This window comes from Crocuta crocuta, unplaced genomic scaffold (assembly GCF_008692635.1).
Source record: "Crocuta crocuta isolate KB4526 unplaced genomic scaffold, BGI_CrCroc_1.0 scaffold367, whole genome shotgun sequence".
NCBI classification, from domain to species: Eukaryota; Metazoa; Chordata; class Mammalia; order Carnivora; family Hyaenidae; genus Crocuta; species Crocuta crocuta.
Genome location: NW_027527936.1, coordinates 4,085,354 through 4,097,421, shown reverse-complemented (window position 1 = coordinate 4,097,421; position 12,068 = coordinate 4,085,354). Strand labels below are relative to the sequence as shown.

Genomic DNA, 12,068 nt, shown 5'->3' with positions numbered 1-12,068 from the left:
GTTGATTGTTCTAAAGGTGCCCCTTCCATCATCCTGGGGTGATACAATGAGCCTTTCCCTCTTCTGCCTTCTGTGGCTTTGGTCATATCCTTCCAACCTTCATCTTTACAATCAGGAGATCCTGGCTTAAGTTCACTGCTGCTTGGTCTCCAGCCCTTTCCAGAAAGAAGCCTTAGCTCAGGGACGTCCTCATACCCTACCCCCAGCCCAATCCACAGTCTGCGTCGGAGTGCTTGTCCCAGCCAGCCAATTGCTGCTTGAGTGGTGAGGAGAGGATCAGGAGGCAGCACACCTGTCCTGGGCTCCAGATGCTTCTGGTCCTGAGCACTTTCCTTCTTCATAATGCTACTACAGTTCTCACTGATCACTTTGTCACAGTGACTGGGCACTTCCTAGCATCTGTATTCATTTCCCTGCAAAGGGCTGTGAGTTCTTGAGGGCAGGGTCTACATGTGATTCAGTTGAGTTGCCAGGGTCTGGCAGGCCTTCAGCAAATGTGTGTCTTCAGTGAATGAATGGAGTTCAGCTGCTTACGCAGTTTCTCTCTCTCCTTCCAGAAGAAAATGGTCTTGGTCCTCTAGTAGCATTCCCCAGCCCTGACTACCCATAGGAATGGGAGAGGGGGGTAGATGTGCAAAGGTGACTTTGGTAGAACACCCTAAGTTCACATTGGATGACAGTGGTAGACCCTTGCATGGCTTCCCATTGCCTTAGGAAACAATACAGAACCTTTTTTGTGTCCTCTGAGGCCCTCCATGGTCTGGCATCTCCTGCCTTCCTAATTAGCCACATCTCATATTTGCCTCCTCTGCTCCAGGGACACCAACCTTGGTTTGATTCCTTCCAGGTGCTGTTACAGTTTGCCTAAAGCCTCAGCACGCATGATTCCCTTAACCCCAAGCCCCTCCCCCTCTTAGTCCATCAGTTTCTGCTTACCTGTCCTCAGGGAAGCATTCCCCAGCTAGGTCTGGTTCCTCTCTCCTGTCCTGTCCTAACAGCCTACCTTTCTTCTTTGAGCCCTTACTGTAGGTATAGCTTAGTGATTATATATGTTGCTGTTCATGTAATATCCACTTTCTCCAATAGACTGTGAAGCTCTCTGAGGACAGTGCTGTGTCTGTATTGCTAATGTGTGCATGTGGCTTGGCATATAATGGGCTGTCAGTATATGTTTGTCATGAGTGAGTCAGTGTGATTGCATAGCCTACTCTTCCATCGTACCACATCTAGGTGGAGTAAAGGTGGCAGTGACAAGGGCGGTATGGGGGCCAGGGTGGTGGGTGTGCCCAGAGAGGAGGTTCTTTGGGCCTTGGTTCTGGAAGCTCTAGTGTTTCAGCCTTCTATCTCTTGGCTTTTCTCTTTTCCTTCCAAACATCAGAAAAGAGAAGGGCCTCTTCTGACCCTAAGGGCTTTTTTATTCTCTTCCTGGGTGATCTTACCTATTCAGAGTTTCAGGTGCCACCCATACACATTCTTAGGACTTTCTTGTCTCAGCTCAGACCTCTGAACTGAGCTCCTGGCACACATGTCCACCTTCCCCAGACCCCTCCTCCCCCCCCCCAACTCCACCCCTACCTCCCCCTTGGATGTCCTACTGAAGCCCACCTTGATCGTCTTGGTGATTTCCCTCCAGGCCTGGTTTGGGTTTCTGCCTCAGGGCTCTTCTTGCAGGATCTCAGTCCCTCACCGCGTGTGAGTTTACGTGTTTCTCCTTCTAGCTTGGAAGCCCCTTGAAGGCAGTGACCTAGTCTACTTTGATATGTGTGTCTCTAGTATTTAGCACAGAGCTTGGCACATGGTAGTTACTCAATAAGTGTGTGTTATGTGAGCAAGCCAATGAAGATGGAGGGAGGTCTGGAGTGAAGGTTTTGAACACCTGTTTCATTTTTCCCAGGGAGAAAGAAATTGAAGGTGTATGTGCTGTGTGCAAGTAGGCACATGCTTTCGTGTGTGTGGGGTTGGTGGTGGTGGTGTCACATGTTCAATAAAGGATTATATTTTAATTTGGAAAGCACTTTAGAAACTTAAAGTGCTTTGCCTAAGTGCTGACTGCTATTAGTGTCTCCTTTTTATTAGGAAAAAGGACATGATTTTTCTCTTTTATCTTCAGGCCTGTCCAACTTCTGAGAGTCAAACTTAGCAAAATGCCTGCCCCTCACTGAGGACTAGTTACATGCCAAGTTCAAAGCTTTGGACTTGAAACACAGAATTCTGCTTTGCAGACTGGTTCTGACACCCCTGAGGGGATTAGCCCTAACAGCTCAGTATTAGGAAGGGGGTGGGGGAGACAGGGTCATTTGACATAGTTCAGGCTATAGTTCCAGGCCCCTCCCATCTCCATATAGGTCTGAGTGGGAGGACATAACAACTTGGACCATTTGGGGGGAAAGGGGAACAGCTCCAGTGGTTATCAAAAACCCACTTGTCATGCAATATGAAGGACCAGACTTCAGAGAGAGAACTGGGGAGGAAACAACCTAGGAAGAATTGGGTTTGTTCAGCTCAGGGATTTTAGGACCAAGCAGCAGAGACATCACAGCTGCTGGACCTGGTGATGTTGAGAGCTGCCACCACAGAGGGCTAGGTCAGAGAGAGGGAATCTGTGTAGCAGTAGCAAGAGGAATTCTGATCCAGGAGCAGCACCAGCCTTGCTGGTTTGAAGGAAAGGTAACGACCCTCCCAATGGAGAAGATTTGAGCTGCAGTAAGAGGAGATCTGGCAGGCCCAGCTCAGCCTTGTCATTGGGCATCTCTGTGTGGTCTCTATCCCAGGCTGTTTCCTGAGTGCCCACAAGGCAGCACCCTGGTCTCAGTCTGGCCTATCTCTGCCAGCCCTGGATCCTGAAAGCTCTGCCCATGGCTGAGGCACTGGGAAGTGGGAGCTTTGGCCCATCCTGCTAGTGCTCTGCAGTTCCCAACTCCTACTCGGGCCCTAATCTGGGGAAGCTAGGGTGGGATGGGGTGAGGGGAGTACATTGAGCCTTCTGCCTTAACTGAATTTCCATACCTCCTGTTGTTAATTATAGAGATGTAATAATGCGATTAGTGCACGATTAAAAAAAATCCCTGATATGATTACCATGGATTTAATATCACATGATATATCATTATATCGTTATGCAGTGACAGATGTAATTGAAATACACTTATTGGAGCCGGGGGTGGTGTTTCATTCAATCCCCAGCACCCCGGGGAGGAAAAGGGCTGACTAAAAAGAAGCAATGGAAGAGGAAATTGTAATGAAAACAAAGAAAACTCACAAGGTAGCTCTCACCCTGGGCAGCTGGCTGAGACCTGCTGCCTTCAACTCTGTGACAGTGCACGTGGAGCCCCAGAGAGGCCAGCCTCTTCTGTGGGGGCTCAGGCAGCATGGCTCAGGAGCTCCTCTTGTCTGGTTCTCACCTCAGAAACCTTAGTGTCCCCACATCCCCTCTGACTCAGCAGTGAAGCAAGGGCTCTGGATTACTCCACCTGAGAGTAGATTCCGACCCCTCATGAGATCAAACTGACTTGGCAGCTATCCTCCAAATGCTGTGGACCTTGGACCTGTGGTGCAGCCCCTGTCTTTGCTGTGGTGATGGTCCAGCACGTTGGAGGCAGCCGTCCTGTTGTGGGCCGTGAGCAGGAAGACTAAGCACACAGAGACCATAATTATCCCACTCAAGTTCTGTTGATGGACAAAGAGGCAACAGCAGCCCTGGGGCCCCTAAAGTGTGTTGTAGCCGGGGAACACTAATGAACATGTAGAACTACCCACTGGGGATAGAGAGGATGGATTTTGTCACCTGATATGAGTGTCCATCCTTTTGCTGCTATAATTTTGCTGGCCAAGCCTCTGCTGGGCCATGGGAATGGAGTGGGAACTACGTATAAAGCCAAAGAGCTCAGAAAAAAAGAAAGAGGGCAGAAACCATCTCCCCTTCTCTCCTAACACAGGCAGCTGAGACCCCAGTTCTAAGGTTGGCTGTGGGGGGATTGCTGTTCTGCTGGGCAAGAGCAACCTTGATTCTAGAGGGAGACTGGATAGGGTCAACGGGAGTAGCAACTTTGAAAACCAGGCCTTCCTGCTTGGCAAAATTAGACCCAAAGAGATGTCTGGTTTTCCCTTTCCTCAGTGGAGACCATTTAGAGAAACAGCAGATACAGCCCTGCCCCTTAGGAATCTCCCAGCATTATGGGAACAGTTAGGTTAACAAATCTGGTGTTACAGATGCTATTCAGAGTATGGGGGTGGGGATGGTGGTTAAAGAAGGGATGAGTCAGGGAAAACTTGGTAAAGGAAGGTCCTTTGAGTTAGTGGTGAAGGAAGAGTATGTGTTCACTAGGACAAAAAGTGGGAGAAAGCAGAGGGCATTCTGGGCAGGCTGAAGGAACTGCTCAAGTCTTGGAGGCATGAAACAGCAATCCCAGGACTCAGGGGGCAGTAAGGAAGAAGAAGGAAGCACAGTTGACCCAACATTTCTGATAGACCATGGAAATGGTAATGGCTTTCCCTGAGATTTAGGAACCCAAGAGAAGGAGCACTTGGGAGAAGAGATGTTGAAACAAGTTTTTTTGTTTTTTTGGGTTTTTTTAAGTTTGAGATGAAATCCAGGTGGAAATGTCAGATAGGCAATAGAGTAGGTATGTTTGATACTCAAGTAGTGGCAAAGAGTAGCAAATCGGAACTTGGAGAGGTAGAAGACAAGGAAGTTGAAAAAGGCACCCAGGGATAGTGATCAAGTGCAGACCAAAACAGGAAGTGAGAGCACCTGAGCACACGCAGAGGATGGCCATGCACAGGAGATTACAGGGAGATTGTGAGGAAAACAGCAGGGCAGAGAGATAAGAAAACTTGGACATAACCAAAGGAGAAGGGTTTCAAGCTGAAGCAGGCCACAGAGAAGAGGAGACAGCAAGGCCCTGAAACTGTCCCTAGGTGTGGGTGGAGTGGTGAGGACCACAGACTTTAACAGGAGCGGAGTGCCGTGGTAAGGCCAGAAACCAGAGACTAGGGCTAGGAGCGATGGGAGAGATAAATGGAGCCGAGTGAAGACAACCCTGGGAAGTTTCGTTGTTGTTAACAGGAAAACAGTCACCGATGGGGATGTGGAGAGAATGGAAGGCTTTAAAAAGTAATAAGCTAATACTGACATAACTTTCGAAGGGCCAGACATTGTTTTAAACACTTTACACACAACTCATTTAACCTTCACATCAACTCTGTGGAATAGGACCTGTTACCCCCATTTTACAAAGAGGAACCTGAGACACAGAAGTTGTGTGAAGTTGATAGAGAGTCCCGCATTTGCTAGAATGCTACTGGAAAGGAGAGAAAGGGGGAGATTATGAATTTAGAAAGAAAGGGGATCCCAGATAGAGCAGAACTAAGCAGACAGGAGAAAGGTGAAATGTAAAGCACAGGTACAAACAGTATTGGCCTTAGACAAGAAGCGAGGTGTCCCTTCTGTTAGAACAACATTGGCGGAGGAGCAGTTGGGGAAGGATACTGATGCATTTGTAGATGAGGGGCATGTAGTTGAAAGAATTCTGTGCCACAGCTTTTATTATCTTTATGAAAGAGAGGAGTAGGATTATTGCATACCACTGAGAATTGCTCAGGTTGTGCCCACAGTCTATGCATAAGAGTGGTTTTCCAGCATCACTTAGCTCAAGCACAAGTGTGGAGGAATGGAGTCATAGTTGGGTTTTTTTCAGGGAAGGTGTACTAGGGTAAGTGGGCAAGGAGTTGAAGACTGGAGAATGGGTGGTTAAAGTGATAGATCCCAGGACCTCAGGCCTGGTAGAAAAAGGATTGAGGCCAGAAAGGGATGAGCAGGCTGGGAAAAGAGCAAGAGTAGAGGGTACGAAAGCGGAAGGATAGGACGCTGGGATCAGAGTGGAATGTGTCATTGTTAAGATATTTGAGGGAGAGCAGTTCTGGGTGATAACAAGGCCCCGGGTGTGGCCATAGGGATGGATGGTTGAAATAGGTAGAGGAGAAGGTCATTAGAGCTCAGGAAGTTGAGAAACTGAAAGGCAAGGTTCATGAGTGGGCTATCCTGTACATACTGAAGTTACCCAGTGTGATGAGGACCTAGAATGCAGTCCCAGAGAGAGAGAGAAAGAGAGGGGAAGAATAGTTTCCAAGCAACAAGAAGTTGAAGGTATTGGCAAAGTATATCCAGAAGTGAGTAGGTATTGGTTTTCTAGTTTGTATTACTGCATAATTAATCACCCCAAAATGTAGTGACTTAACACAATAGTAGCTATCTTATTATATCTTGTGGGTTCTGTGGGTCAGGAATTCAGGAAGGGCTCAGTAAGGTGCTTCTGGCCCAGCTTCTCTCATTCATTTGTAGTTAGTTCTTGGAGCTGGCACAGGGTGTGACTGGAATAGCAGCGGGCTGGCTGGCTCTTTCTTTGCCTAGTCTCATGGCTTCTGTTTGTGGTCTCTGCATGAACTAGTTTGGGCTTCCTTGCAAGATGGCTGCCTTGGAACAGTCTGACTACTTACAGAGCATCTCAGGGCTCCAGGGCAAGTGTTCCAGTGAATGAGGAGGAAGCTGCCTCAGCGTTTCTGAAATAGCCTTGAAGTCACATAGCATTACTTCTGTGTTACTCTGTTAGAATAGTCACAAAAGCCTACTCTGTTTCAAGGAGAGGGACATAAACTCCCTCTCTAGGTAAGAGGTAGATCAAAGTCACATTGTAAGAATTAGAACATATGAGATGGGAGATAGTGTTGCGGCCATCACTGGAACACACAGTCTGCCACAATTGGTGCTAAGCTGAACCCAGAAAAGAGGAGGGGGCAGCATCCTCAAAGTCAATGTACATTTTGAGAAATGGTACCAAGAATATCTGGAGGTGACAATGGGAGTGATTGCTCTTGAGTGACCTCAGGTATACCTGGGGAAAGAACTATCATCCCATTTTGTAGTATAGGAGACTGAGGCTCAGAGAGCTTTGATAACTCCTCCAAAGTGATAGTTCTAATAACTGGCAGAACTGGGAACCAAATCCCTGTGTGTCTGACTCCTGAGCCTGACCACACTGCCTTCCTCTGAAGCCTTTGCTGCTGCGTCTGACATCCTCATGTTCACCTCTGTCCTTAGTACTTAGTTCTCCAGCTCTAGAAGTGTTGGCCAATTAGATAAAAAGATTAGGTAGTTACGTGTGTCAGGCTTTCTCTCCCCCATCCTTCAGAGTATCACCTTTACACTTCATTCATTGGGTATTTGTGGGAATGGCAGGTGATTTGATTTGGTTCCTCATCTTGGGAAATGGCCCATCAGGCGTAGGTCCACCAGGTGACACATCACCTACACATCTGACTAAAGGTCTGCTCCTCCCCACCTCATAGGGAAGCTGGATAGGTCTGATGTGCTGGTTCTAGCTCTGGGTTTTCTGGAAGTTACAGAGCAGTCTGTGCTTCTGTCTGCACTCTGAGCTTGGTTGTAACGACAACCACTGCCCTGCCCACCCAGTGACCACCCCACCCTCAGGGCCCTTGCAGGTAGTGAATGGGTGGGCAGAGACACCCTAGCAGCCATCAGTGCCTCTTCCTTCCTTTTTGAAGGATCTGATGCTGCTGCCGATGAGGGCTACTTCATCTATTAAACCCAATACACTTGTCGCAGCTGCTAAGCCCCCGTAAGCCGCCGGGCGCCGTGTTTGTGATGGGACTGACAGTGCATGGAGGAGGCTGATTATACACGATTCCATTTCGCGGGCCCAGCAATGTAATTTCACAGGGCGATCAGCGTTTGCATGTAATAGCAGGCTGTGCTGAGGTGTCAGAATATTAAAGGCGCTAATGGCAAAGCTCCCTGTTACACAGGGGGCCACCCGCCGCGCCTACAGCAGGGCTGCGCGGCAGGCCCGTCGCAGATGGCTGGCCACTAAGCTAATGGGGCAGCAGCCAAGGCAGGCAGAGCCGCGAGAGAAGAGAGCCAGCCGGGAGCAGCTCGGCACCTGCTTCCCTGCGCATGGAAATTACAGCAGCCCAGGGGAAGGGAAGTGTGCGTGCCTGCCTGGCACAGGGCTGCGGTGTTGTGGTTTGGTAGACCCGGCATCTTTCACCCCAACTCCACTGGCCCTGGGTAGATTCGGGCTCCTCAGTCATCCTTCCACCTGCCCCACTCTTTGGCCAAGAAGTCACAGCTGGGCAGGTGCAGCTGGAGAAGTGGCACCCCAAGAATTTGGAACCAGTGTGGGAAAGGGGCTTGGGCATAGGCTGTTGGTAAGAGCTCTTACAACAGATCCCTGCCCTCAGCAAGGTCAGAAAGCTTCTGGGTCCTTTACCTCCACACCCTGCAGGCTGGCAGGAGAGAGGGAGGGAGCAGGGATAGGATGCAGGCAGGAGAAAGGGGACGGATGATAATTAGGCCCCTTGATTGATGCCAGTGTTGCCATTGGAACACAGAGCTGGGAGGCAGTACTTCAAGATGTGGCTCTTTCTGTCCTTGTTGGCTGCCCAGCCACACCCAAGCCCTTGCCTGTGCTCTCACCAAGCTTGCTCCTGCCTTCTCCTTTGTCCTTGCTGTGTCTCCTGCCTGGAATGATGTCAAACCTACCCCCTGCCCCCCAGCCCTCCACTACCACTCTGTCCAGGAAGCTTTCCTAGCTGCCTCCAATCCCATGCAGGCCTGCTTGTCTCCATTGTCCCTGTGGGCAGCCACAGGGGACAGCCTCCCTGATCCTCCTATTCTGATGTTTCTCTAGGTCCCATACTTGACCTCTCAGCTAGAATCTCTGAGACACAACCCATGTCACCCTGTTCTAAGCTGGGTTCCTGGGAAGGCTCTGTTCAGATTCATAGAGGGATGTAGTCTCCCAGAGGATGTCTGGAGGGAGTCGGGAGTGGAAGGAGGTGCTGAGTAACCTGGGGGGTAGTCTGGTGCCTTTGTGGGTATGCGCACTTGATGGTGTATGTATCTGATGGGGAGGGACTTAAGAAGTGAGTGCTGGGGGTGGTGGGCATGTGCGTACAGGCAAGCAGGTGCGAGGCTCTGGACCACACTGGTAGGAACACAGATTGCTATAGGACCCTGTGTTCTCTGGGTGGCGCTCTCTCTGTTGGCTGCGGCTGAGGGGTACCTCAGATGCAGGAGCTGGAGGGGGCTTGTGGTGCTGTGCCTGTGGGGATTCCTTGAGGCTGGTGGTCACTTCTGAAGGTTCAGCTCCGCAGGGATGTGTGGCAGTGCCTGGGGGAGACATGCCAGGGTTCTCAGCAGGGGCAACAGGGGAAGAGCCCAGGCTGAAGGAGAGCAGTTTTAATTAACCATTTTTAATATCATTTTGGACTTTGGCTAGTATGTGAAGGCCCCGCTGGAAGCAGCATTTGTAAAAATTAAATCCCTCTTATTAGGAGCTTGGCAGACCCATGTGCACGTGCTGCCCCCTTCCCCCCGCTCGTGCCCCCCTGAGGAAGTGCTGGATGAGGCCATGTCACGGCAGCAATTGGTTATCATGCCTTATCTGGGAATAGGAAACTGTGCGCATGACACCCGCGGCCATGCTGGGGACGCCAATTCATCTCGCCCTCGCTCTGACAAGCTAGACTGCCCTTCCTGAAAGGCATCCGTCAGGCGGGACCGGGGCCGCTGCCTTGCCTGCTGCCTCTGCTTTCCTGCCTAGGCTCCAGCTTGCCCTGGTTCAGCCAGGCCCAGCCTGGTCCTCCTGGGCTCTGCCACCCACCGCCCCCCTTCCACATGTCCCACTCTAAGGAAGATCTTGGGGAGTCATAATTATAATAATAATCTAATCACAGTGACGCGTCAGGGCAAGCGTCTAATGTTATCTGAAGTGGTCTTCCCGCTTAGCTGCGATAAGACTCAGGATGACGTGCAGATAACGTTGAGCTGCCCTGTCCCCAAGCCGTGAGCAGAGCAGAGGGGCCTCAGCAGCCCGCTGCCCGCCCGCCGCTTTAAGCCGGGAAGCGGCAGCACCTGCTAATGCAAGTGTTTAATATTTGATGGGCTGGGATAAAGCAGGATCACCTTCGAATTGAATTGAGTGTCAGCCGAGAATCTATTACTGAAATTCGGGTGTGATTTGACAGCAAAGTAGACGATGTTATTCTTCACTAGTTACTGCAATCTTCTCCCCGACATCACTTAAATATTTTTTTCTTTGCTTGAGTAAACACACATTATCCTTCTTTTTTCCCCCTTCCTTCCCTTTTTCCTTTTTAGAGGGGAAAAAAACCCATCCAGCTCGCCTTCTCCAGGCTGATAGGGTAGATTGTTATTTCTTTATTTGTCCTATTAAATGGAATTTCTGATCGTTTAATCCGGCCTTTGTAAGTGATTTTAAAGTACTTGAAAGCCAGCCCGCCACTGCTCTCTGGCCCACTGCGCTCCAGCCATGGCCCCGACCACACTCAGCAGCTCTTCCAGCTGTGCACCACCCACTGGCTGCTTTCCCTCGCTTCTGCCTGCGTTCCCCCCCGGCTCTGCCCTGGCTCCAAGCCTGCGTTCTCTCCCCTGTCCTTGAGCCTCACACTCAGCCCCCGATTTGTGGGTTCCGCTGTGGCCTGGGAAAACGTGGGAGGGCTGACTGGGAAGTTGAGTTGTGGCTGGTACCTCCATGTCGAGGTACTGAGGTTGGGTACCCACAGGGCTGAGGCTTGGTTCTTGCAGCTGGGATGGAAGGGTACCTGCCCTCTGCCCAGCCCCTTGGCCTCAGCACCAGCTCTGTGCAGCCTCCTGACCCGGTGTTGGATCCTCCTCACCATGAGGGTGCCTGTGATGGGATGGGGACCTCTGGGCCAAGGGATGGGTATGCACACTGCAGTGCCTGTCTGACCGTGGCTGCAGTCACCTTCGTTCCATTCCACCAGTGTGGCCCCACTACCTAGCTTCTGGAAACTCACCCAAGCTACATTCCCGATGACCACATCCCATGTGCTTTCTGCCCCTGGGAGAAGGGCAGCCTGGGATTCCAAGACTTCAAAGGTGAGGGGAAGGGTAATGTTTGAAGGGCCAGCCAGCTACACAGCCCCCTGGTAGAAAGAAGCCCAGGGCTTTGCTCCCTATCAGAGACTCCCAACTCCCACTGGGTACCCCCTAGCTGGGCTGAGCAGGAATTAAATTCCCACTGGGCCACTTAATAGCATTCTAACCCTTGTAAGTCTCTTCTTTCTGGGCCTCAGTTTCCTCATCTGTGCTGTCAAGTCAGTTGTGCCTGTAAGGGACTGTGAGAAAAAGTGCCGTCCCTATCCTACCATGTACCGCCCCCCACCAGGGAGGCTGGTGGTGGCCAGGTGGCGCAGAGTATGGGATGGAGGGGGGGCAAAGAAGTGCTAGGGGCCTGAGCAGATCGATGCCCCCAGCACTTCCTTCCCCAACCCCAGGAAAACAATTAAGTACAGATCGATGGGTGGCCGCTTTGAATATGCATAAGTGAGCACTTGACCTTCAGCAGAGACCTGTTCCCCCTACCACACACATTCTCACACACACACAAACACACACACACACACACACACACACACACACACATTCTTTTCATATGTTCCCCTCACAGCTGCTTAAGACCTTACCTCTCCTCAGCTGAGCCCACACATGGCACCTAGCCTTTCATAGCCTGGCCTGCCTCTCAGTCTAAAGCAATTAGACCATGGGCAGGTAGTTGGCTCCCTCTCACTTCAGTTTTCCTATCTGTAAAGTGACGTTTAGATATGTTGGTCTCCAAGTCCTTTCTGACACCAGGCTTTATGACCAGCAATACTGTGGGGGAGGGGCCCAGCAGAGTGCTGGGTAGGCTAAAGAGGCAGAATCTAACAGGGCTGCCTGGTGAAGGGGATGCCCCATTAACAGGATGGTCCTGATAAAGGAGGGTCTTAGTAAATGGGAGCTCTCTAGAGGAGCCTAGCAAGGGGGAACCCACAGGGGTTGGGAGTCTGATGGAGAGACACCTACGACAAAAGGAGCTCTGAAAGAGGAAGGGGTTTTCTGGAGGGGGTCCTAGAGGAAAGGGGCCCCCATGACGGGACTCTCATGAAGTGACATGATGAGAGTAAGCCCTTAGTGGGAAGATTTGGCTGGAGGGTAGAGGTGGTGAGTATTGGGGATCCGGGTCTCT

At 50.7% G+C, this 12,068-nt stretch overlaps 1 protein-coding gene across 5 annotated transcripts in view; it reads left to right on the top strand.

Annotated features, from left to right (window-relative positions):
* The window catches only part of ERI3 (ERI1 exoribonuclease family member 3), a 128,601-nt gene that overhangs the window by 90,410 nt on the left and 26,123 nt on the right, over positions 1-12,068 (top strand). The window lies entirely within an intron of this gene.